Below are 22159 nucleotides of genomic sequence, written 5' to 3'. Positions count from 1 at the left end.
GTGCAACTATTTTTTTAATGGCCACATCCACCACAAATGGAATTTCTCAGGCCAGGGATCGAACCTGAGCCTCTGCAGTGACCCGAGCCACAGCAGTCAGATTCTAATCCACTGCACCACAGTGGGAACTCCCTGGCAGAGCCATTTTTATGAGGTTGATGAAGGAAACTGCATGGTGGGAACATTTAAATCAAGAACCAAAAGAAGGAGTTCCCGTCGTGGCATGGTGGTTAATGAATTCAACTAGGAACGATGAGGTTGCAAGTTCGATCCCTGGCCTTACTCAGTGGGTTAAGGATCTGACGTTGCCATGAGCTGTGGTGTAGGTCGCAGATGTGGCTCAGATCCTGTGTTGCTGTGGTTCTGGTGTAGGCTCCGATTCGACCCCTAGCCTGGGTACCTCCATATACTGCGGGAAGCTGCCCTAGAAAAGGCAAAAAGACAAAAAAGAAAAAAGAAAAAAAAAAAAGAAAAGAAGTGCAGGAGAGTGAGCCATGCAAAGACCTGAAGGAAAACATCAACGTACAAAGAAAAACCAATTCAAATGTCCTGGGGCAGGAAGGGTATAACATGCTAATAAAGGATGGCAGTAAATTCTAGTGCTGAAGCTTTCAACTTGAACCAAGCATTTGGTAAACCAGAAGGCATGCTTGATTTCATGATCCCTAGCAAAAGAGTCATGTTCAAGTTGGATCTAGCTTTTATTCATTTTTCTACTGCCTCCCCCAATTCCCAGGCCTCACAGAGCAAACCTCCTCACACTTGGATCCAAGTCCTTGTCCCTGTGGAGGCCTGTGGCATTTAGCGGATAGGCTGCCAAGAGCAATGTTGGCCCAAGTGGAGTGGTTAAATGCTTACGTAACTAAACTAACGGCAGCATTGAAACTTTTATTGACATGAAATCTGTTCAAAGGTATCTGACAATCTGGCTAGAAGCATATATACTGTGCGCACCTCCCTCATTAGTGAGGCAATTAATTGTGAGAATTGGCCAGCTTCATCCAGGACCAAGTGAGCTGCTGTGAAAACAGCTCAGGGCACCTCCTGAAATCCCCAGTCAAGAAAGGCAGCCCCTCTGCTGCTGAGGAGGCCTGGGGTGATTGACAGCTCTGCTTATTGATTTTTGGATTTTGAGAATAACTCCCAGCGGCCTGGTATCTGGGAGTCAGAGGCGGAATTTGATGAGGCGGATGGGACCCGGAGGGAAAAACATCACGAGGCGGAGCAGCTAAGGGCCCCTTCCCCGACCCTCCGAGGTGCGATAGGAGAGAGTCCGCTTCTCATTTTTACTGGGATTCATTCCCACCAGGCTGCACTTGAAGACGATGACAGCCTGGAAGAGTCTTGCTCTTTGGGGAGGAAAAAAAAAAAATTGTTTTAAGCTTCTTAAGCACAAACCTTTAAACTGCCACCAACCGGCATGTGCTTCAGGGAAGACGGGAAGAAGCAAAGAAGCAAAACATCTGGCGCCCAGGCCCACCTCGCCCCCAGGTTGCCGTGTGTCAGAGAGATGAGAGCACGTGTGTGTGCACGCGCGCGCCCTCTCTTCCACTTGAGACCAGATTCTAGCAGGTTTTCTCAGGGTGTATCTTTGTAGAGGCCCCTCACCTTGCACCCCACGACGCCCGCCATCCGTCGGAGGCAGGTGGCGGGATTATTTGAAGCAAATGAAACAGCACGTCTTCCCTGCCTCCTAAGCAAACAGGTCGCAGACACACTCAGATGGAGCAGCGCCTGGGAGCCCTTGGGGTTTTGCCACACGCGCAAAAGAATGATGTGCTTAATTCCACCTTCCAAGGCAAGAAAGGCTTCCTCTGGCAGGAAACGTGACCGCATGATATGCAGGCGGGGGGAAAGCCCAACCAGACACGACACCCTCTAGGGCAACACCCGAAGTCAGAGGGTTGTGAGCTGCTGGGCAACACCCGAAGTCAGAGGGTTGTGAGCTGCTGGGAAGGGTTTTTACATCAGCATCCTTTTGATACCACATCATGTGTGGTATATTCTCCGTTCTTTACATTATCTGCATTTAAGCCTTAGCAGGTGCCCAAGTTTTCATTAAAAATGATGGGAAGAAAATTTTGAGTTGTAAACATTCCCATCGAACTGCTTTGTTGTTTCTACAAATTAGAAAAAGTCTCCATTTATGGTTTGATTCTAGAAGGAGAATGGGCTTGGTCCAGTGCAGTCTGCGGGAGGCATGCAGTGTGAACCTCACAGCACAGCTTTCGCTATGAAGGATCTTTCCTCCCCTGGGCCAGTGCACCTTCTTCCAGGCTCCCAGCAAGCCCTCTGTGAATCCCAACAAACTTTAAAGGGAGTGGAGGATGGTCAAGGGGGGACCTGCTGTCTGGCACAGGGAACTCTGCTCAATATTTTATGATAACCTATATGGGAAAAGAATGGATATGTGCATATGTAGAACTGAATCACTTCACCGTACAGCAGCAATTACAACACCGTAAGTCAACTAACTTCAATAAAAATTTTTAAAATGAAATATGAAAAATAAATTTGAAAAATCAAGTTAGATACAAGCATGTAATGTACAGCAAGGCAATATAACTAGTATTTTATAATATAGTAACTTTAAGTGGAGTATAATCTATAAAAAATATTGCATCACTATGTTGTACACCTAAAACGAATATAACCTTGTAAGTGAACTGTACTTCAATAAAAAAGAAAAAAATGGAGATGGAGAGAAAATATAGAAATAAAAGGAGTGGAGGAAATCATTGGAAAAGCAGTGAGCCTGCAGGTTACCCACAAAATCCACTCTCTCCATTTGCCCAGTTGATTGGAATGGAATTAAAGGTAAGCGCATAGCACCCTAGCTAGGCTACCTGCCCAGCCTCATTCTGTCCCTTTGACCTGTCGGACATGGGATGTGTCTCCTCTATGTGCCCGCACCTGTGTCCGATGGCTGGGACCTGAAGACGGCATCAATCCAGCTTCACCCAAATGGAAGATGGCAGCATCTTAGGGAATGGCAGACCAACTGACCTGGACTGTTCTCATCCAGAGTGTTTCCTAAAAGAGAAAGAAACTTCTTTGTTCATTAGACTGTTGTATTGTCAGGTCTCTGTTGCAGAAGTCTAGTCTCGCCGTCTCTGCTGCAGGAATTAATCACAAAACCTACGCTGTGAACACACAAGACAATGCTACATGGCTCTTAGTTCCTCGTTTAGCATTTTTCCTGGTTTGCAAATCTCTCCTTTTACCTATTTAAATCCCCTTCCTTCCAGGTTTATCTCAAATGCCACCTCCTCCTGGATGGGAGCCAGCCACACTGGCATTCTGTTCCACAGAATCTCATGACTGTATCACTTGAATGCCTCTTACAGAGTCCAGCCTGTGGAAAGTACTGTTTCTTTTCTGACTGTTGCTTAACATTTTCAACTCAACAAATCAAGTTCTTCCTTTGAATTGGATATGATCTTGAGAATTCTGGCTTGACTGACCACTTGACTGGTGTTCCAGTTAACTAAGATGAAGAACTCAACTACAGAGAAGAAAAGAAGGTGGGCTGGAGAGGGCAGTTTTATCATCTAAGTAGTCCTCCAGAAAACTAGCCAGTTCTAAGAGAAAAATTAAAAGATGCTCTAAAAGAAAAATAAAAAAGGGAAAAAATGTAAATTTAAAAAAACAACAACACGACCAAGACTGATTGGGTCAGACAGCCAGAACTAGTAGGAAGAGAAAAGGCGGGGGCAGAGCTACCATTGCCCTTAAGGTAGTAATACAATTTACAGACAATTTTAATTGACTTTGAACTAAAGATTTAATTCCAAATACAGCAACTCCCTCCTGGTCTGAGACTCCTCCAGCTGATCAACTTTACCTCACTATATTTGCTTTTTCATATGAAAACTGGGAATAATTTTCATCTGAAAAATGAGAATAATGAGATAGCTAAATAGAATAACACACAGGAAAGTAACTTATGAAAAAGAAAATACCATACACGTATGAGTTATTATGCCTCACATTGCATTCAAAGTGGGTGGGAATATGGGTAGTGTCTCTGGAGATGGGATGCTGCAGGCTGGGGAATGGACTAAAAATAAGTTTGGAATGTTGAACAGGACAGGATGAGGTGCTGAAATAGGAACCTAGAAAATAGAACAGTAGCAAAAGCAGATATTTTTATCAAGCACTCCTTACTTCTTTTATCCTCCAATGCTCTCCTCCCAGCATTCTTTCTCTCTCTCTCTCTCTCTCTCACACACACACACACACACACAAACACACACACACACGGATCCACAACCCAGACTCATTTGGACCCACGCTGGGGCCTGGAGAGGGACCCCACAAGGAGTGGAAGTCAAGCTGGTAAGCTGCACATTTCAAAGAGAAGTTGCACAGAAATGGCTTATGAAATCATACAATTTAGCAGGTGCCATGGGATCAAGAATAAGTTTTCACAAGTGAGAATACAGACTTGGGAAAATGGAGAATTGTTGTCCAATGGACGTAAAGTTTCAGTTCTGCTAAATGAATAAGCTCTAGAGATCTGCTCGAAAACATAGTACCTATGCATTGCGCATTCCAAAAGTAGTTAAGAGAGTAGCTCTCATGTTAAGTATTCTTACCACCAAAAAAAAAAAAAAAAAAATGCTCAAGGGGAAAAAGCCCACAGAAAGCTTTGGGAGGTGTTAGATTTGTGTTACCTTGTTTGCAGTGATGGTGAGACAGGTATTTGCATATGTCCAAACTTACCAAATTGTACACATTAAATATAAGCAGTTATTTGTATATGAATTATACTTCAATAAATCTGTATGTTTTAAAACAGCTAAATTTTCATGAAACGAAAATGTTTTTCTTTTTTTTTCTTTTTTTTTTGTCTTTTTGCTATTTCTTTGGGCCACTCCCAGGGCATATGGAAGTTCCCAGGCTAGGGGTCCAATCGGAGCTGTAGCTGCCAGCCTACGCCAGAGCCACAGCAATGAGGGATCTGAGCCTCGTCTGCAACCTACACCATAGCTCACGGCAACGCTGGATCGTTAACCCACTGAGCAAGGGCAGGGATTGAACCCACAACCTCATGTTTCCTAGTCGGATTCGTTAACCACTGTGCCACGACGGGAACTCCAGAAAATGTTTTTCTTAATAATACCACCTAGCCTACATACCAGATCCAGCCGCTGCAAATTTCAGACTCAATATTTTATTTGTCCATTAAGGTACTGAACATTTATTAAAGCACAAGTTATGTATCAGATACTGTGCTTGACATTAATATCACTGAGTATGTTTATTTTTAAATTCATGAAATTAGAAGTTTAGCTCTGCCTTGAGGTAGGAAAATCATTAACTGGGTAAGAATAAAGCAGACTAGAATCTACCCAATTTGAAAAACCTTGAGAAAATTATATTCCAATAGCTCCCTTATTCATTGAACAAATACGATGTGAATTTAATTTTGAGTATGTCATTTCCAAGGCACAGTGCTGTGTGTTATAGGTAAGACAAAAGACAGACAATCTTACCTCTGAATCCCTTATATGTGGCTGAGAGTTTACAAGAATTCATCAAATGCAGACACTAAGCCTTTGTGATAGATATGATTATCCCTGGTGTAATAATAAGAAAGCTGAGGCCTAAGAGCATATAGCAGGGAAGGCTGAGGTTCAGTAGAGGCTAAATAAAGTTTGACTCCCTGCACCGCAGAGAATCTACCCTTTCCAGATTTGAAGAGAGAACTGCAACTCAAAATCAAGACAGACACAAGACATAGAAACCCAGAGTTTGTATTAGCTAACTGAACCCAACAATACATTAAGAGGATTGCACACTATGAACAAGTAGAATCTATCCTAGGAATGCAAGGACAATTCAATATCCATAGATCAATCAGTGCGATACACAGTATTAAGGACTTGAAGAATAAAAATCATGTGATCCTCTCAATAGATACAGAAAAGCTTTTGACAAAATTCGACATCCATTTATAATAAAAACTCTCAATAAAGTGGGTATAGTGGGAACATAACTCAATATAATAAAGTTTATATATGACAAGCTAACATCATACTTAACAGTGAAAAGCTAAAGGCATTTTCTCTAAGGTCAGGAATAAGACAAGTATGACCACTCCTGCCACTTGTATTCAATATAGTATTGGAAGTCCTAGCCACAGAAATCAGGGGAGAAAGAGAAAGGAAAAGAAGGAAGAAGTAAAACAGTCTCTGTTTGCAGATGGCATGACATTGTATTTAGAAAACCCTAAAGATGCCACCAAAATATCATTAAAACTAATAAATGAATTCACCAAGGTTGCAGGATACAAAACTAATAAACAGAAATCTGTTGTGTTTCTATACACTAATACTGAAATATCAGAAAGAGAAATTAAAAACACAGTCCTATTTACAATTGTATTAAAAAGAATAAGATACCTAGTAATAAATTTAATAAGTGAGGTAAAAGACTTTAGAAAACTATAAGACATTGATGAAATTGAAGACAACACAAACTAATCTATTGAAAGATTACCTGCTCATGTTTTAGAAGAATTAATATTGTTAAAATGACTATACAACTTAAGGCAATCTGCAAATTCAATGTAATATCTATCTATCTGTCTGTCATCTGTCTGTCTGTCTATCTATCTATCTACCTATCTGTATCAGAATATTACTCAGTCATGGAAAAGGATATCTTGCCATTTGCAACAACATTGGTGGATCTAGAGGATGTTATATTAAGTGAAACAAGTCAAGCAAAGACAAATACTGCACTGTCTCGCTTATATATGGAATCTAAAACAAACAAACAGAATAAAATGCAATCAGACTCATAGATACAGAAAAAAATGGGTAGTTGCCAGAAGGGAGGGAATAGGAAGTGCACAAAATAGGTAAAGAAAATTACGAGATACAAACCTCAGTTGTATAATAAATAAGGCACGAGCATGTAATATACAGCATAAGAAATATGCTCAATAATATCATAACTTTGTTGTTACTATTATTATCAATAAGGTCGCACCCACGGCATATGGAGGTTCCCAGGCTAGGGGTCTAATCGGACCTGTTGCTGGCAGCCTATGCCACAGCCACAGCCATGATAGATCCAAGCCACGTCTGCGACCTACACCACAGCTCACGGCAACACCAGATCCTTAACCCACTGAGAGGCCAAGAATCGACCCCGCAACCTCATGGTTCCTAGTCGGATTCATTTCCACTGCACCATGACGGGAACTCCTGTAATAACTTTGAATGGGGACAGATGGTTACTACACTTGCAGTGATCATTTCATAACTTATGAAACAATCAAAACATTATGTGGACATCTGAAACTAACATAACATAGTATGTCACCCACACTTTGATACAATAAATAAATAAAGGTATACCTAGCTGTGTTAAAAAAAAAAAGAACAAAAAGAAAAATAAATTACACATCACCAGAGGTACTATAATGTATCACAGATTTGCTTAAATATAGACCACTTTAAATTTGTATTTATCTGTTTAATTCATTTGCAGAGATACTATTAACAGCTTGCTAAACAGTGCTCCACCAAACACTGCAAAATGGAGCTTCAAATGATGTTTAATGACTGCGGCTGTGCATGTACCATCAAAGGTGGCCTCATACGGCTGGCAGGGCATAGAAAATCTTGGCCATCCTCAGTGAGCTCCCCAGACCCCCCTCGCTTTCTGCCCTATTACAAGAGGATGCTGTAACTCTGTGTGCCTGTTCAGCACATAGGTCATGTGCTTGGCACAGGAGCATGATAAAATAAATCAAGAACATTTTTCCTTGCTCCCGTGGTGCTGTCTGGTGAAGGCATGGAGGGTGCATGATCACCACTAGTAAAGGGCACGATGGGGTGATAAACACACAGAGTGCTCTGCAAGCCAGAGCCAGACGGAAACGAGAGCTCTTGAATATTCCCTGTGTGCATAGAAGCATGCACGCGCGCACACACACACACACTAAACTTCACCTGGGATATCTCCACAGCTCTCAGGATAATGTTTGAGACACCACTGCAAGTCGGCAGAATTATGTGATTCTGTTGCCAACATCAGTATTGATTTACTTCCTGCCCTAAGAGAAGCTCTATAACCTCCCGGGGACATAATCCCCCATTTTCACTGAAGGAAAGGCCCTTGCTGACGGAGGCCTGGGGAGAGTCTATTAGCTCGCTGTCACAAGCCAGGGCTTCCAACCAAATGCAGACAGCTTAGTTTGCAGCCTTTACTTTCCAACTAATGAGTCTGCAGCCTCAACCTCAGGCTTAAGTTCTTCACCCCTGATACACCACCACCCAGATGGCCCAGCCCTCCCTGCGTGCTCCAAATGGAATTCAGCTTGGGTTCCTTGAGGCTTAGTTAAAGCTAAATTTTGTGTGTTTCCATCCTGTTCTTTTACTGAGCCAGCAAAATATGGTCCTCTGTGATATATCCCTTATTCCAGAAAAAAAAAATACTCTATTTTGGATCAACTGACACACCCCTCGAATATCCTCGAGTTCGCATTGCAGCTCAGCGGGTTAAGAACCCGACTAGTATCCATGAGGTTGCAGGTTCAACCCCTGGCCTCACTCAGTGGGTTAGGGATCTGGCTGTTGAGAGCTGTGTTGTAGGTTGCAGACAAGGCTCAGATCCTGTGTTGCTGTGGCTCAGCTGTAGCTCCATTTGGACCCCCAGCCTGGGAACCTCCATATGCCACAGGTGCAGCCCTTAAAAAAAAGAAATAAAAGGCCAAAACTCCTTGCTGGCTCTCTCGTCTCTCACAGCACTTACCTATCACCTACCTGGATTACAATCCCTTCCACTCTCTGCTTTTGACTGAGGTTATTTGGGAATTCCTTGCCTCCTCCACCAGACTGTCATTCCCACAGGGGTCCTGTGGAGGCTCCTGAATATATGGTGGCAGCAGGAACTGGGTGTGTGTCTGTGTGAGTGATAATCTCATTGGAAAGAGAGGCTGGGGACTTAGTTGAAGTTCCATTTGTGTTCCATTTGTGTAGCCGGCACATTCGTTCTACTTGGACCCTGGAGTTTTATGAAGCCGATTGATTGCCTTGCAAACTCCCCATTTTTAGCACCACTCTGTGAGGGTTATTTTTATGCTTCTGGATATGCCTGTGAAGGTGTTTCTGGATGAGATGGGCATTGGAATCTGGACCCAGTAAAACAGATTTCCCTTCTGACGCAGGTACGCACCATTCATTCCACCCGAGGGCCTGCACAAAATGAAAGGTAGACGGAGGAACTTGACCTTTTTGGCTTCCTGCTGGCATGCTGGAGTTGGAAACTTCCTCTCATCTGAGCCCTCGGACTGAGATTTAAACCACATCTCCGGACTCCAGATCCAGACTGAATAACACCACCGGCTTTCCTGGGGCTCCAGCTTGTATGTAGACAGCAAATCATGGAACTTCTCAGCCCCCATAATCTTTTTTTTTTTTTTGGAGTTTCTGTTGTGGCTCAGCAGGTTACGAGCCCAAATAGTATCCATGAGAATGTGGGTTCGATCCCTGGCCTTGCTCCATGGGTTAAGAATCCAGCGTTGCCATGAGCTGTGGTGTAGGTCGCAGATGCAGCTCAGATCTGGTGTTGCTGTGGCTGTGGTGTAGGCCAGCACCTACAACTCCAATTTAACCCCTAGCACCTGGGAACTTCCATACGCTGCAGGTGCAGCTTTTTTTTTTTTTGTCTTTTTTCCATTTCTTGGGCTGCTCCCCCAGCATATGGAGGTTCCCAGGCTAGGAGTCAAATCGGAGCTGTAGCCACTGGCCTATGCCAGAGCCACAGCAATGCGGGATCCAAGCCGAGTCTGCAACCTACACCACAGCTCACGGCAATGCCGGATCCTTAACCCATTGAACAAGGCCAGGGATCGAACCCTCAACCTCATGGTTCCTAGTCAGATTCGTCAACCACTGAGCCACGACAGGAACTCCTGCAGGTGCAGCTTTAAACAGCTAAATAAATAAATAGAACTTTTTTGGATAGATGATAGATAGATAGATAGATAGATAGATAGATAGATAGATAGATAGATATCCTGCCAGTTCTGTTTCTCTAGAGAACCCTGACTAATACATACCCTCTGTTGAGTTTGGATGGTAAGAGCTGGTAAGAATTAGGGGGATAATAATGCCCTTTCCCAAAGTCACCCTTGGAGCTGCCAATGGCTAGAGCTAAGTCCTGTTCCTGGTCATCTTTCACAGAACACCGAGCACCATCCATGAGGGGCTGCACCATTCATCTCTAGGGTGACCCCTGAGACGGATGCACGATCCAGAGAAGGACACAGCAAAGCAGGGCCGGGGAAGGTCCAGGCCCACACAGCTGGGCCTAGTGTAGGTTCAGTGCATGCTATTACAACAGGCAGGTGCCTAAGACAGCCACAGAGCAGCCAGTAGAAATATTAAAAAATCAAAGAAAATCAGCCAAGCACTAACAACAATCCCATGGATCCCCAAGAAACACTCAGGGGGGTCACCTTTAGGAAGCACTCTAAAAGTTAAGGGAGAAATGTCAGCGCTACCAAATGATGGTCAGGCCTTAGAGCAAATTTAAGTTCCTGGCCTCCTGGGCGCCAAGCTCTCTTCAAAGGCATCTTGCCCATTAGCCTGCCGGTGTCTTGATCTAATACCCTTGAGGTCTCTAAGTAGCAGTTTTACAAGGGTAATTGAAAGGGTATTGCTGGCTGTCTATTTATCATCTCTTGATCACTGAACACCATGGTACCTATTAGGATGAGCAAGTGGACTCTGGGCTAAAGGTGCCTGCAGCTGGAAGCTTTGTGGCTGCTTACCCAACAGGAGACAAACAAAACAAGATTCTCCTCAAATCCTCTCTTTTTGGACCAATCTCATGCGCTAATTAATCATGATTACTCCATACAGTAAGCATATTTGAGGAGATTAATCTGCACTCGCCTTGGGTGGGTGTCCTAATTAACAATATGCTGAAGCAGCGTTCTCCTTGTAAGTGTAAATAAGCTTTAATGCCGTTTGCAAGACAATGTGACTGTTTATTAGGCGCCCACGCTAATGGATGCTACACTGACCTATTAAAAAATCCTCGTTCCTTTGACTTTTCTGCCTCATTGTCTTAGCTGGATAGTCTTGTACTGTCAAGAAGAGGCAGAATATGGCAGAATATGTGGCTCAGCTTCTTAGGATGTGTTAATCAAAAAAAAAAAAAGGAAGAAAGAAAGAAGTGTGGCCAGGAAAATATTGCAGAGTTAGGAAATCTTAAAAATCAATTACTCACCTTCCTATATCAAGTTTTAAGAGCTGAACATTGTTGCTGTCCAGAGTTGAGTTGGACGTGATAGATGATTTGGATAATACATTTCCTCCTCTGTGTTTGATGGGGAAATGACATAGAGGCATCTGGAAGAATGGCTGACCACCCGCCCCTGTCCATCCAGCTGCATGCAGCTTTGGTCTTTCTTGAATGCTCTCCCAACTCCTAATCCTCCCTCTATATTTCACTTCCTCTCTATTCCAGCAGTTCCCTTTTCTCCAGGACTCCCACTTCATGAGAAACAAGAGGAAAATCAGGGAGAATAGAAATTTAATGTGATGTCTTTACAAACCTATTTCAGATGTGGCTCAAATTTCCCACAGCTTCTCACCCTAATTCCATGAAAGGAGATCCTTTGCAAAGATCCAGCTGGAAAGAGGGAATAGGGCTGATAGGGAAACCTAATATTGGCAGGTAAAGATCAGAAAGCAGATAATGGATATCTGCCTACTGATTCCTCTAAAGCATATGAGCAGAAGGGATGCGGAATAAAAGAATACATTCCAAGAGTTCCCAGTGTGGCACAGTGGGTTAAGGACTTGGCATTGTCTCTGCAGTGGCTCGGGTTGCTGCTGAGGGTCAGGTTCCATCCCCAATCCAGTGCAGTGGGTTAAAGTATCCAGTGCTGCCACAGCTGTGGCATAGGTTGAAGAGCTCAGATTTGACCTCTGGCCCAGGAACTTCCATATGCTCTGGGTGCAACCAAAAAAGAAAAGAAAAGAAAAATATATATATATATATATTCCAGAGAAGTCCATATTTTTGGAAGGCAAGGGAAGGAAAGAGAATTAAGCAGAGAAAAAAGTTGGTTTGTGATAAAGTCTCCACCAAAGTCTCCGCCAAACCCATGGGAAACTCTAGGGTTGAGATGTCCTTCAGAGTAGCAACTAGATGAGGAGAAAATTATTGCATTTTTATGTTTTGAAATTATTCTTTGTATATGTGTGTGCATGTTGTTTCAGAGCAAGTTCTGAGATGGGGTGAGCAGGCAGGACACTCCCTGGGAAGTGCTCTCAGGAATACCTGAGGGCAAGGAAAAGGAAGAATGCATTGCTTTCTAGGCCAATAGTATAAATTCATCCACGGGAAAAAAATTCCCTGAATGCCAGGGATGAGCCCCCCCCCAGGATATAAAAGGGAACAGTCTCCCAAATCCCTGCCTTCATGGAGCTTTCATTCTAGAAGGGGAGAAAGACAATCAACCACAAACATACATGACACCAGGTCAGGGACTTGTACGTACGTTTAAGAGAAATAAAGCAAAACCAGGGAATAGAATGGTATAGACAGTGATTTGGGCTAAAACTATCATGAAAGGTCACTCTGACAGGGTAATGAGGAAAGAGCGAGGCATGCCATTATCCGGATGAGGAGCATTCTAAGCACAACACAAAAAACGATGAGAAACACATGAACTCTGTTTTTTGTGGTTGTTGTTGTTTGTTTTTGATAATTGATCTTATTCCAGTTTGATTGAGATATAATCGTACAGCACTACATAAGCCTAGGATATCCAAACAGTATAATGACATGACAATACTCATCACAGTAAGTTTAGTGAACATCCATCGTCTCATACGGATACAAAATGAAACAGAATACATTTTTTTCTTGTGTTAAGAACTCTCAGGATTTACTCTTAACCATTTTCATATATAGCATAACATAGGGTTAACTATATTTACCGTGTTGTACATTCTATCCCTAGTACCTATTTTTCTTATAAAGAAGTTTCTACCTTTAACCACCTTCATCCAATTTCTGCTCATCCATCCTCCACCTCTGGTAACCACACATCTGATCTCTTTTTCAGTGAGTTTGTTTGTTTGCTTATGCAGTAAATTGACCTACAACACAACACTGATTCCTAGTACACAACATTGAGAAATACACAGTTATATTTAATAATTCACTGAGGCTGCGTAATACAAATGCTCCATAATTCATTAAACTTACTTCCTAATTGATGAGTATTCAGGAGGCTTTCAAGTTATTTCTGTTGCAAAAATGTTGCAGTAAACATCTTTCTTCATATACCCTTAGTTTACTTTTCTTTTTTGTGGGATGAATTGACAGGAGATTGGGAAAGATTTCCGGGTCAAAGGGTATGCTCCTTTTTTAAATAAATACATTTTCAGGAGATCCCTTCATGACTCAGTGGTTAAGAACCTGACTAGGATCCATAAGGATGCAGGTTCAATCCCTGGCTTCGCTCAGTGGGTTAAGGATCCGGCGTTGCCATGAGCTGTGGTGTAGGTCACAGATGCAGCCCAGATCCGGTGTTGCTGTGGCCGTGGCGTAGGCTGGCAGCTACAGCTCCCATTCGACCCCTAGCCTGGGAACCTCCCTATGCCACAGGTGCAGCCCTAAAAAGCAAAAAAAAAAAAAAAAAAAGTTTTCCAACTTTTTTCAACAGTATATAGCAATTCAGAACACCACTAGCAATATATATGATATCCCATTTCCGCGCATCCTCACCAGCACTGATTGTTAGCAACCTTTAAAATTTTTGCCCAACTGTGTCCAATATGGTTTCTCATTCTTTTCATTTGCATTTCTTGATAAATAGAGAAGCTGGGTAGCTGTTCATTTTAACTGTCCACGTTCCTGGCTTTTCTGAGTTGCTCACTCATGCCTTTTACTTAGTTTTCAGTTGAGTTGCATGTCATTTCCTTATTGGTTTGAGAGAGGTTTTTGTAGATTAGGGATATTAATCCTTGCCATTCATTTGTTACAAATATTCCCTCCCAATCCATTGTTTGACTTTTTAATCTGTTCATGGTGCATTTTTCCATGGAGAATATTATAACTTTAAGTGATCAATTCTATCCATCTTTCTTTTATGAACTCACAAGATGAAATTTAGGGGGAAAAATTTAAATATTGGCATCTTTTATCAAACTCCAAATTGAAGTTCAGAAAATCCTTGTCATCAGAGATCTTGAGGCTGGAAAATTAAGATAATATTTTAAAAATTGAATTCAAGAAAATGAAATCAGAATTGAACCTATGAAAGGCCTTGAAAAATATATTTTGCATTCAGGAAAACAAAAGAAGAAAGACATTATTATATTAGTAAGCATGGATGTCATATTAATTTCCATTTGACTTTCTTGAAATTTTTGAGCTGCTTAAAATTTCAGTGAAATGCTTGTGAATTCTACTTTTTTTTTTTCTTTGCCTGGTTCTCCATTCAAATGATTAATGCCTTCCTGGTTACATGACTCAGAAGATGTTTCCACCCCCTTCCTGGATCACATCGCTGTCAAATTCCTCTCACATCCCGGCGCTCCACTCCTCAGCTCCTCCTCACAGGTGTCACCTGAATATCCTTCTGTGTCTGCTGTGCTTCATTTTCCTTTGTCTTCCCCCAAGGAGTCACTGCAAAAATCTCTTTGCTTCCTTGGCCATCTGCTTCACCTCCTCTTTCTATTCCCAACTGCCAATTTCCTCTTTCTTATTATCCCCAGCAGAAGAGACTCACAATCCACACAATTCTCTTTTTCTGGAGCCGAAATTCCAACGGTTACCCAACAGGTGTACAGAAGTAGATGCGATGCCATTTTTGTGTGTTTTGAAGTTGGAGAAAGATGATCCCACTTGAATTTAGTTAAAAAAAAAAATCACAGGCACTAGTTTAGAAGAGGTGATCTGGTTTAACAAATGTTCATGGAAAAATTATTTAGGAGTAGGAGTTTTATAAGAGTGTGAACTAGCAAAATTCTAATAGCAACAGAAATGAAAAAATCCGCATACATCAACAGATCAGAATTTGGTCTTCCCAGGGGTAGTGAAGGGTGTGGGAATTATCTTCATCAGTCTTCACTTTATTTATTTTCTTTTTATATAGTGTTTTTTTTTTTCCATTATAGCTGGTTTACAGTGTTCTGTCAATTTTCCATTGTACGGTATGGTGACCCAGTTACACATACATGTATATATTCTTTTTTATCACATTATAGCTTAGATCCAACTGCTTCTCTGCCCTGGGCTGGGACTAGAGCATCGGTCATGGAGGAGAAAAGAGACAACATATAAAATACTATTATAAATTATCAGATGGAATATTCATTTCCCACTCCTCATTTTCCTTCCATGTTGTTGGGAGCTCCATTAGGGTTAATCTGCTGGGTCCTCTCTGTCCCTAAATCCACCCAATTCAAAATGATGGGAAGGTAATAATAATAAAAAAGACAAAAAAAACACGGAGTTCCCTTAATGGCTCAGTGGAAATGAATCTGACTAGCATCCATGAGGACACAGGTCTAATCCCTGGCCTCGCTCAGGGGTTAAGGATCTGGCATTGCTATGAGCTGTGGTGTAGGTCGCAGATGCGGCTCAGATCTGGCGTTGCTGTGGCTGTGTCGTAGGCTGGCGGCTACAGCTCCCGTTCAACCCCTAGCCTGAGAACTTCCGTATTCCATGGGTGCAGCCCTAAAATTAAAAAAAAGAAAAAAAGAAAAAAAGACAAAGTGATGGGAAGGGAATGGGGTGCGGTATATGACTGCTAAGTCTGGGAGGATAAACTGTCCAGAGATTCCAACACCCCTTCCGCCAACCCCTCGTTGTGATTTAAGAAGTGTGCCATCTCCTCTACGTCACCCTACTCTATATCTGACACAATTAAGACCCCATGCAGGAAAGTCCTATATATCTTGGGGTGAAAGGGAACATTCAATTCAGGCGACAGTTAACTTCTGATGCATGAGTCAGGAACATTGGGAAATAGATCAGGTATAAAATATGAGGCAACAAAGTCTTCAGGGACATGTAGCTTCTAATATACAAGAACACCCAGGTCGGGGCCTCAGATGTGAGTATAAGGACAGGAAATTAATGGTCTTGTTGATTCCTAAATGTTTATTTTGATCCATACCATTCTTTTTTAATAGGCTTTAACCACCAAGGCCAGATCAAGAGGCATTAAGCATCTTGGCAGCACAGATTTTTATTGCTTGGAGCAGCTTCCTCCACGTGGCAGATACTCCATGAAAGACGAAAACCAAGGCATCTGGGTCTTGTCAAAGGACTGGGAGTCAAGGGACTCAGCAGAGGCAGAAGCCGTAGGGCTCCAGCCAGAAGAGGGCCTCACCCAGCCCAGGCCACATGGGGTTCAGGCAAAGGGCCCCACCCTTCTCCCCTCAGCAAATGCCCAAGTCTTCAGCAGGCATGGAGACTGCCTTAGGAGGCAGGTGACTCATGTTTGACCTTGAACCTTGCCTTCATGTTTTCCTCAACAAGTATTGCCCTAGGTCAGTTTCCCCAGACGCAAACCCTAACACAAGGGTTCACATGCAAGCAAGTTATGAAGAATGTGCTTCCGGGAGAAAGTGCTGGGGATTAGGGGAGGGGAGGGGCCGAGCAAAGGCGCCAATTCAGGTCCCAGGAGCAGCCTGAACTCTCAGTGCTGTTCTGGAGTATAAGTGATCCCGAAGATTTTCTCTCGGCTCAAGGCACGGAGGCTGGGCACTCATGCTCCTCAGCGTGAGTATGAAAGTCAGCACTCAGAGTTCTGTGGGCATGAACTGTGTCTTATTGAGAATCTGGTCTTGATTCTATATAACTTCCGAGACCCCAGTTGACACTCTGCTCTTGAAAACTCCTCTAGGTAAAACTGCACAGGCTAGAAGCTGACAATATACATTTTGGATTTGAGGCAGACACACTCGCCGGATGTCCGACAGCCCTCTGGTAACCTCGACAATGGAAGCCACATGCTAAGGATGGATCGGACAGACAAAAAAAAAAGTCTAGGTCCCTGACAGCTTCATGACACTGCTCCACCTGGTATGAATTCCCTAACTCTGCATTTCATTTTACAGGAGGAAAACTAACTCCCAATTCATTTAATCCCCAATAGTCAGCTCTCAGTCCCTAGCAGTCAAACAAAATTCCTACCTAATAGAGCAGATGAACTACTTAAGAAAGTTTATATCCAAACTTACAAAAATGTTAGAAATCAAAGTATTGTTTTGCATCTTGGTTTTGATGTTTCAGAGGTTCGGGGATTGTTGCATTTTTAATTCCCAAAATTATGTTCAACAGGTTATGTGTATATTAATTATTTCATTCATATGTTTATTCACTCATTCCTCCTGCAAATATTTATTGAGCAGCTATAGCCTGCCAAGAAGTGTGCCAGGCTCTGTGGATGTTTAACAAGACAAGAGTCCCTTCCTCTAATGGAAATCCTGTGAAATTAGATGGTTAAGATCATTATACAAATACATATGTGATAAATTCATTTGAGTAATACAATAAATAAATAAATAAAAATATTGCTACAATTAAAAAAAAAAAAAGTCCCTTCCTCTAAAAAGTGCAGATTTAGTGGGAGAGGCAAAGCCAGAAGAAAGATAATACAGTGCAAAGTGCCAAACGCTATGATAAATATCTGAACAAAGAGGCTGTGCTGTCCCAGAGGGGATGGGTTGTTTCTCTGGTAGCTGGAGGGAAACATGTAAATAGCAGCATCTTCGGCTAAAAACCCACGAAGGAAAAGACTAGGTCTGTCCTCACTCAGCTCCCAGAGGCCTCGGAGTCACCAGCTGGGCATTGCAGCTGCCCCTTCTGTTAGGAGAGGAACTCCTGGAGCAACCACATCTGTACCCACAAAGGATGAATAAGTGGAAGCCTGGAGGTGGGTATGTGAAGTGACAAAGCTCCCAGCCACACATGCAAACCTTTCTCTCAACCTCTGCTTCAAGTCCATTAAAGGAACTGCAGACAAAAGTTGTCCTTGAGAAATCTTTGTAGCCTCCTTTTTTTCTCTGTCTTGTTTTTTACCGCATCATTGCGCTTTGGGTTTTTAATTTTTTCCCATGAAGATGCCTTTGTGAAATTTACCCCCACAACATTGAACCTTACTTTGAGTCACATTCTTTTTCTCTTTTTAGGGCCACACCTGCAGTATATGGAAGTTCCTGGGGCAGGGGTTGAGTCGGAGGTGCAGCTGAGGCCTACGCCACAGCCATGGCAACACCAGATCCGAGACGCGCCTGCGACCTACACGGCAGCTTGTGGCAACACTGGATCCTTTAACCCACTGAGCGAAGGTAGAAATCAATCCCAAATCCTCATGGATGTTAATTGGGTTCTTAACCAGCTGAGCCACAACAGGAACGCCCTTCTAGTCACATTTCTTTCCAAAACCACAGTGAGTTTATATCTACATGACAGTACCGTTGTGCCCTAAGAGGAAGATTTTTTTCTGAATCACTTAAAGGTTATTCTCCTGCAAAATTTTCTCTTTAAGTTCTTTGTTAGAAGAACCAGTTGCAAATGCTGAAGCTTGGGGAATAGACTCTTGGACTAGACTTATCCAGGATGCAAGGAAGGCAGGGGAGGGAATGAGCCGTGCTGTTCTCCCAACCAGATATTCTTGCCCAGTGGGTCCACTCACCCACCAGGAGGGGGAAGATGGGCTTGTCGGGGCTTGGCTATGGATCACGCCATTCTTTTCACCAATCACCGTCTTGATCATTACCTTCAAGGAGCAACCACACAGAGTTCAAAAACCTCTTCGCTCAAAAATTTCAATAATAAAATAATTATCGAATGGAAAGGGACAAGAGAGAACGTGGAAAGTGCATCTCGTTTATAGGATTAAAAAGACGAAGAACACAGGCTCTCACATCTAGTTTTCAGAATGTTCCCACTTGGTTGTTCTCTACACAAGCCAGCACAGACCCCTCCCGAACCTCATATTTCCTTGTCTCTTACCCACAGCTGTCTACCCCTTTAGCTCTTTCTCTCCTATTGAAGTCTCTTGCCAAGAGAGAGAATTCAGCAGAAACAGGAAATGAGAACAAGGGCTGAGTGGAGGAAGAAAAGGTAAGTTTCCCAAGATTATGTTGAGATATTAGGAGGCAATCTGAGTCTCCCATCATCAGGCTGAGGAGCCTGGGGCCATCAAGGCAAAACACATTAGTAATACTCAGACAGGAAACTCACTGAAAAGCCTACTGCTTCTTGTTAGCAAGTAGGAAGCTGCAAGAGAGTGTCATGCCCACTTGAAGCAATGAAGAAGGTCCCAATAAGCTACATACAAAATAGATTTTTAAAGAAATTCTAAGAGCTGAAGATTCAAAGAAGCCTCAAGGAACTAACATTCACAAAGTGGAAAGTCCTTCAGTGGAGAAAAGACCACACAGCCACTTTCATTCCTAGTAGAGCAATGAGATGGGAAGGAATTGGCAATAGATGGAGACAGAGAAACTAAATGAACTTCTTACAAACTTAATGGTCCTACATGAGCCAGGGTTATACACTAAAATCACAAGAGGCCCCAGTAAAGGAATAAGTCTGCACCCATTTGCGAAAACTTCCTTAAGGTCCTTCTCAGAGTACAAGTTTCCCCCCGAAGTTATAGAACAGAACAGTAGACACATCCCTCGTATGTACAATGACATGGGTCTTCAGGGATTGTGAGGAAGGCTGCAGGCAGGGTTTGCCGACTGCACTGTGGCATATACATAGAGCTAGCGACCACCACCACCAGCCCTCACACCATCATAGCGGCTGGCACCTTCTGATCTCTCACAGGGCAGCAGTGGGGAGAGAGAGTTTCTGGATGGATAGAGCCAAGGGGCAGGACTGGAAAGCAAAAAACACTCCCCAGTGACTCACAAAAGTTGGCAGCCCCGTTGTAAAGCAGAGAGGGCTTCTCCATTATTCAGAAAGCAGGTGGCCGAGCTGTAACTATTTTCTACAAACATTCCCAGAGCCTTTCTGGTGCTGCCATCCTAAGGCCTGCTGAAGGGGAAACCCTCAAAACATTTGAAGCCAGGGTGGACTGTCTCTAAATGAAACTGGAGCAAGCCTGAGACCCAACCCAGCTACAGATTTGATTGATTCAGCCTCATACGCCACCCACCAGAAGGAAAAAGGGGATCCTTTTCTGAAAACAAAAATCGTTGACTTCTCTATGTACAATTCTCTTACAATAATGAGCATTCAATCAAAAATTGAAAGACCTCTGGTGATAGAAGAAAATATGATCCGTCTCGATCTTAAGAAGCTCAGCACGTTACAAAGGAAGGGACATTTTACCTTCTCTTTCTTTCGGCCATGCGACCACCACGACCAGCCCTCACACCATCATAGTGGCTGGCACCTCCTCATCTCTCAGGTCCCAATTTAAATAAAACATCTTCAAAGAGGATGTAAAATATACACCCTCCCCCATGCCCTGTGAGTATTCTGTCTCAGTGATAAAAAACAATTTATAATGAATGAATAATTTACTTGATTGTTTTCCCTCTTGCTCCTCTGGAGACAGGAAGGCACATAAAGTCTGAGACTGCATCTCTCTTGTTCACTTCATCCAATTTTAGGAATGAAAACCCAAGGCTCACAGAACTTATGTTATTTGCCTACCATCACTCATCTAGAAAATAACAAAACCAGAATTCAAACCCTGGGGTCATTCAACAAAGCCTCCTTCCCTGGCATTTAACCTGAAGCATGAACCCCTACAAACCTGCATTAAATTGGTCAAAATTAAACAAAACTAAAATATGAAAATCTATCATCATGGTCTGATTTTTTTTTTTTGGCCTATTTTTTAGGGCTGCACCCATGGCCTATGGAAGTTCCCAGGCTAGGGGTCCAATTGGAGCTGTAGCCACTGGCCTACACCACAGCCACAGCAACACGGGATCTGAGCCGGTCTGTTAGCTTCACCACAGCTCACGGCAATGCCAGATCCTTAACCCACTGAGCGAGGCCCGGCATCAAACCCAAGTCCTCATGGATGCTAGTAGGGTTCGTTAACTGCTGAGCCACAACAGGAACTCCCATGGTCAGATATTTTAATACTCAGTAAAGATGAAAAGAAAGGAGTGTGGTCAGTAAATTTAAGAAATAGGTTTAAAATACAGCCCAAAGCTAAGTAAGAGATTCTTAGATTACATGCGAGCCACTCAAGTTACCCAGAAAAGTCATTTTCCCATCCATCATTGTAACAGTTTAGGTGAACACAAGCTACTCTCCAATTAAATGCCAAAATCTCAGCGATTTCACTCAAGAGATGTTTGTTTTTCATTCTCATGAATGATGCGTAACCTTTTCTGTAAACGACAATGCAGCCACCCATCAGCATCAAGCCAGGAAAGAGAAGGAACCTGAAGCGTCACATAAGGGAAATCTTTAAGATCTAGATGTGGTTTATATCAGAGCTTCTCAAACTAACATTCATCAGAATGACCTAGAGAGCAGGTATGCAGATTTCTGGGCCCTACCCCCCCCCAACCCGAGATCCTAATTCGGTAAGTCTGGAATGGTGAACCTAGCATCTGCACTTCCACCAAGCTCCCAAGTGATGCTGATGCTGCTGGTCTTTGGACCACACATTGAGTAGCGCTGGCAAGTATCACCTCTGCTGATATTTTATGGCTAGAACTCAGAAATGTGGCTACATTTAACTGTGAGATGGTACGGTAACTAAGGCCCAAACACAGGCTGAGAAGAAGACAAAATGGAATTCCCTTATGGCTCAGTGATAACAAACTTGGCTGGTATCCATGAGGATGCATGTTCCATCCCTGGCCTCGCTCAGTGTGTTAAGGGTCCCAGCCTTGCCATGAGCTGCAGTGTAGGTTGCAGACATGGCTCAGATCCCGGGTTGCTATGACTGTGGCATAGGTTGGCAGTTGCAGCTCTGATTAGACCTCTAGCCTGGGAACTTCCTTATGTTGCAGGTGGGGCCCTAAAGAGGGAAAAAAAAAAAAAAAAGACAAAAATGGGTTTGATGCACAATTGGATAGTTTCTTCCATATGCCTCTTTTAAAAAAAAAAATTAGTAACTTCCCATCCAGACAATTAAGGAACCAGGAAATCAAAAGAGGGAGATTTATAAATTGAAATAACA

The sequence above is a fragment of the Phacochoerus africanus genome, chromosome 10 (assembly GCF_016906955.1).
Source record: "Phacochoerus africanus isolate WHEZ1 chromosome 10, ROS_Pafr_v1, whole genome shotgun sequence".
In the NCBI taxonomy this organism is placed as follows: domain Eukaryota; kingdom Metazoa; phylum Chordata; class Mammalia; order Artiodactyla; family Suidae; genus Phacochoerus; species Phacochoerus africanus.
This window is presented reverse-complemented; position numbering follows the sequence as displayed.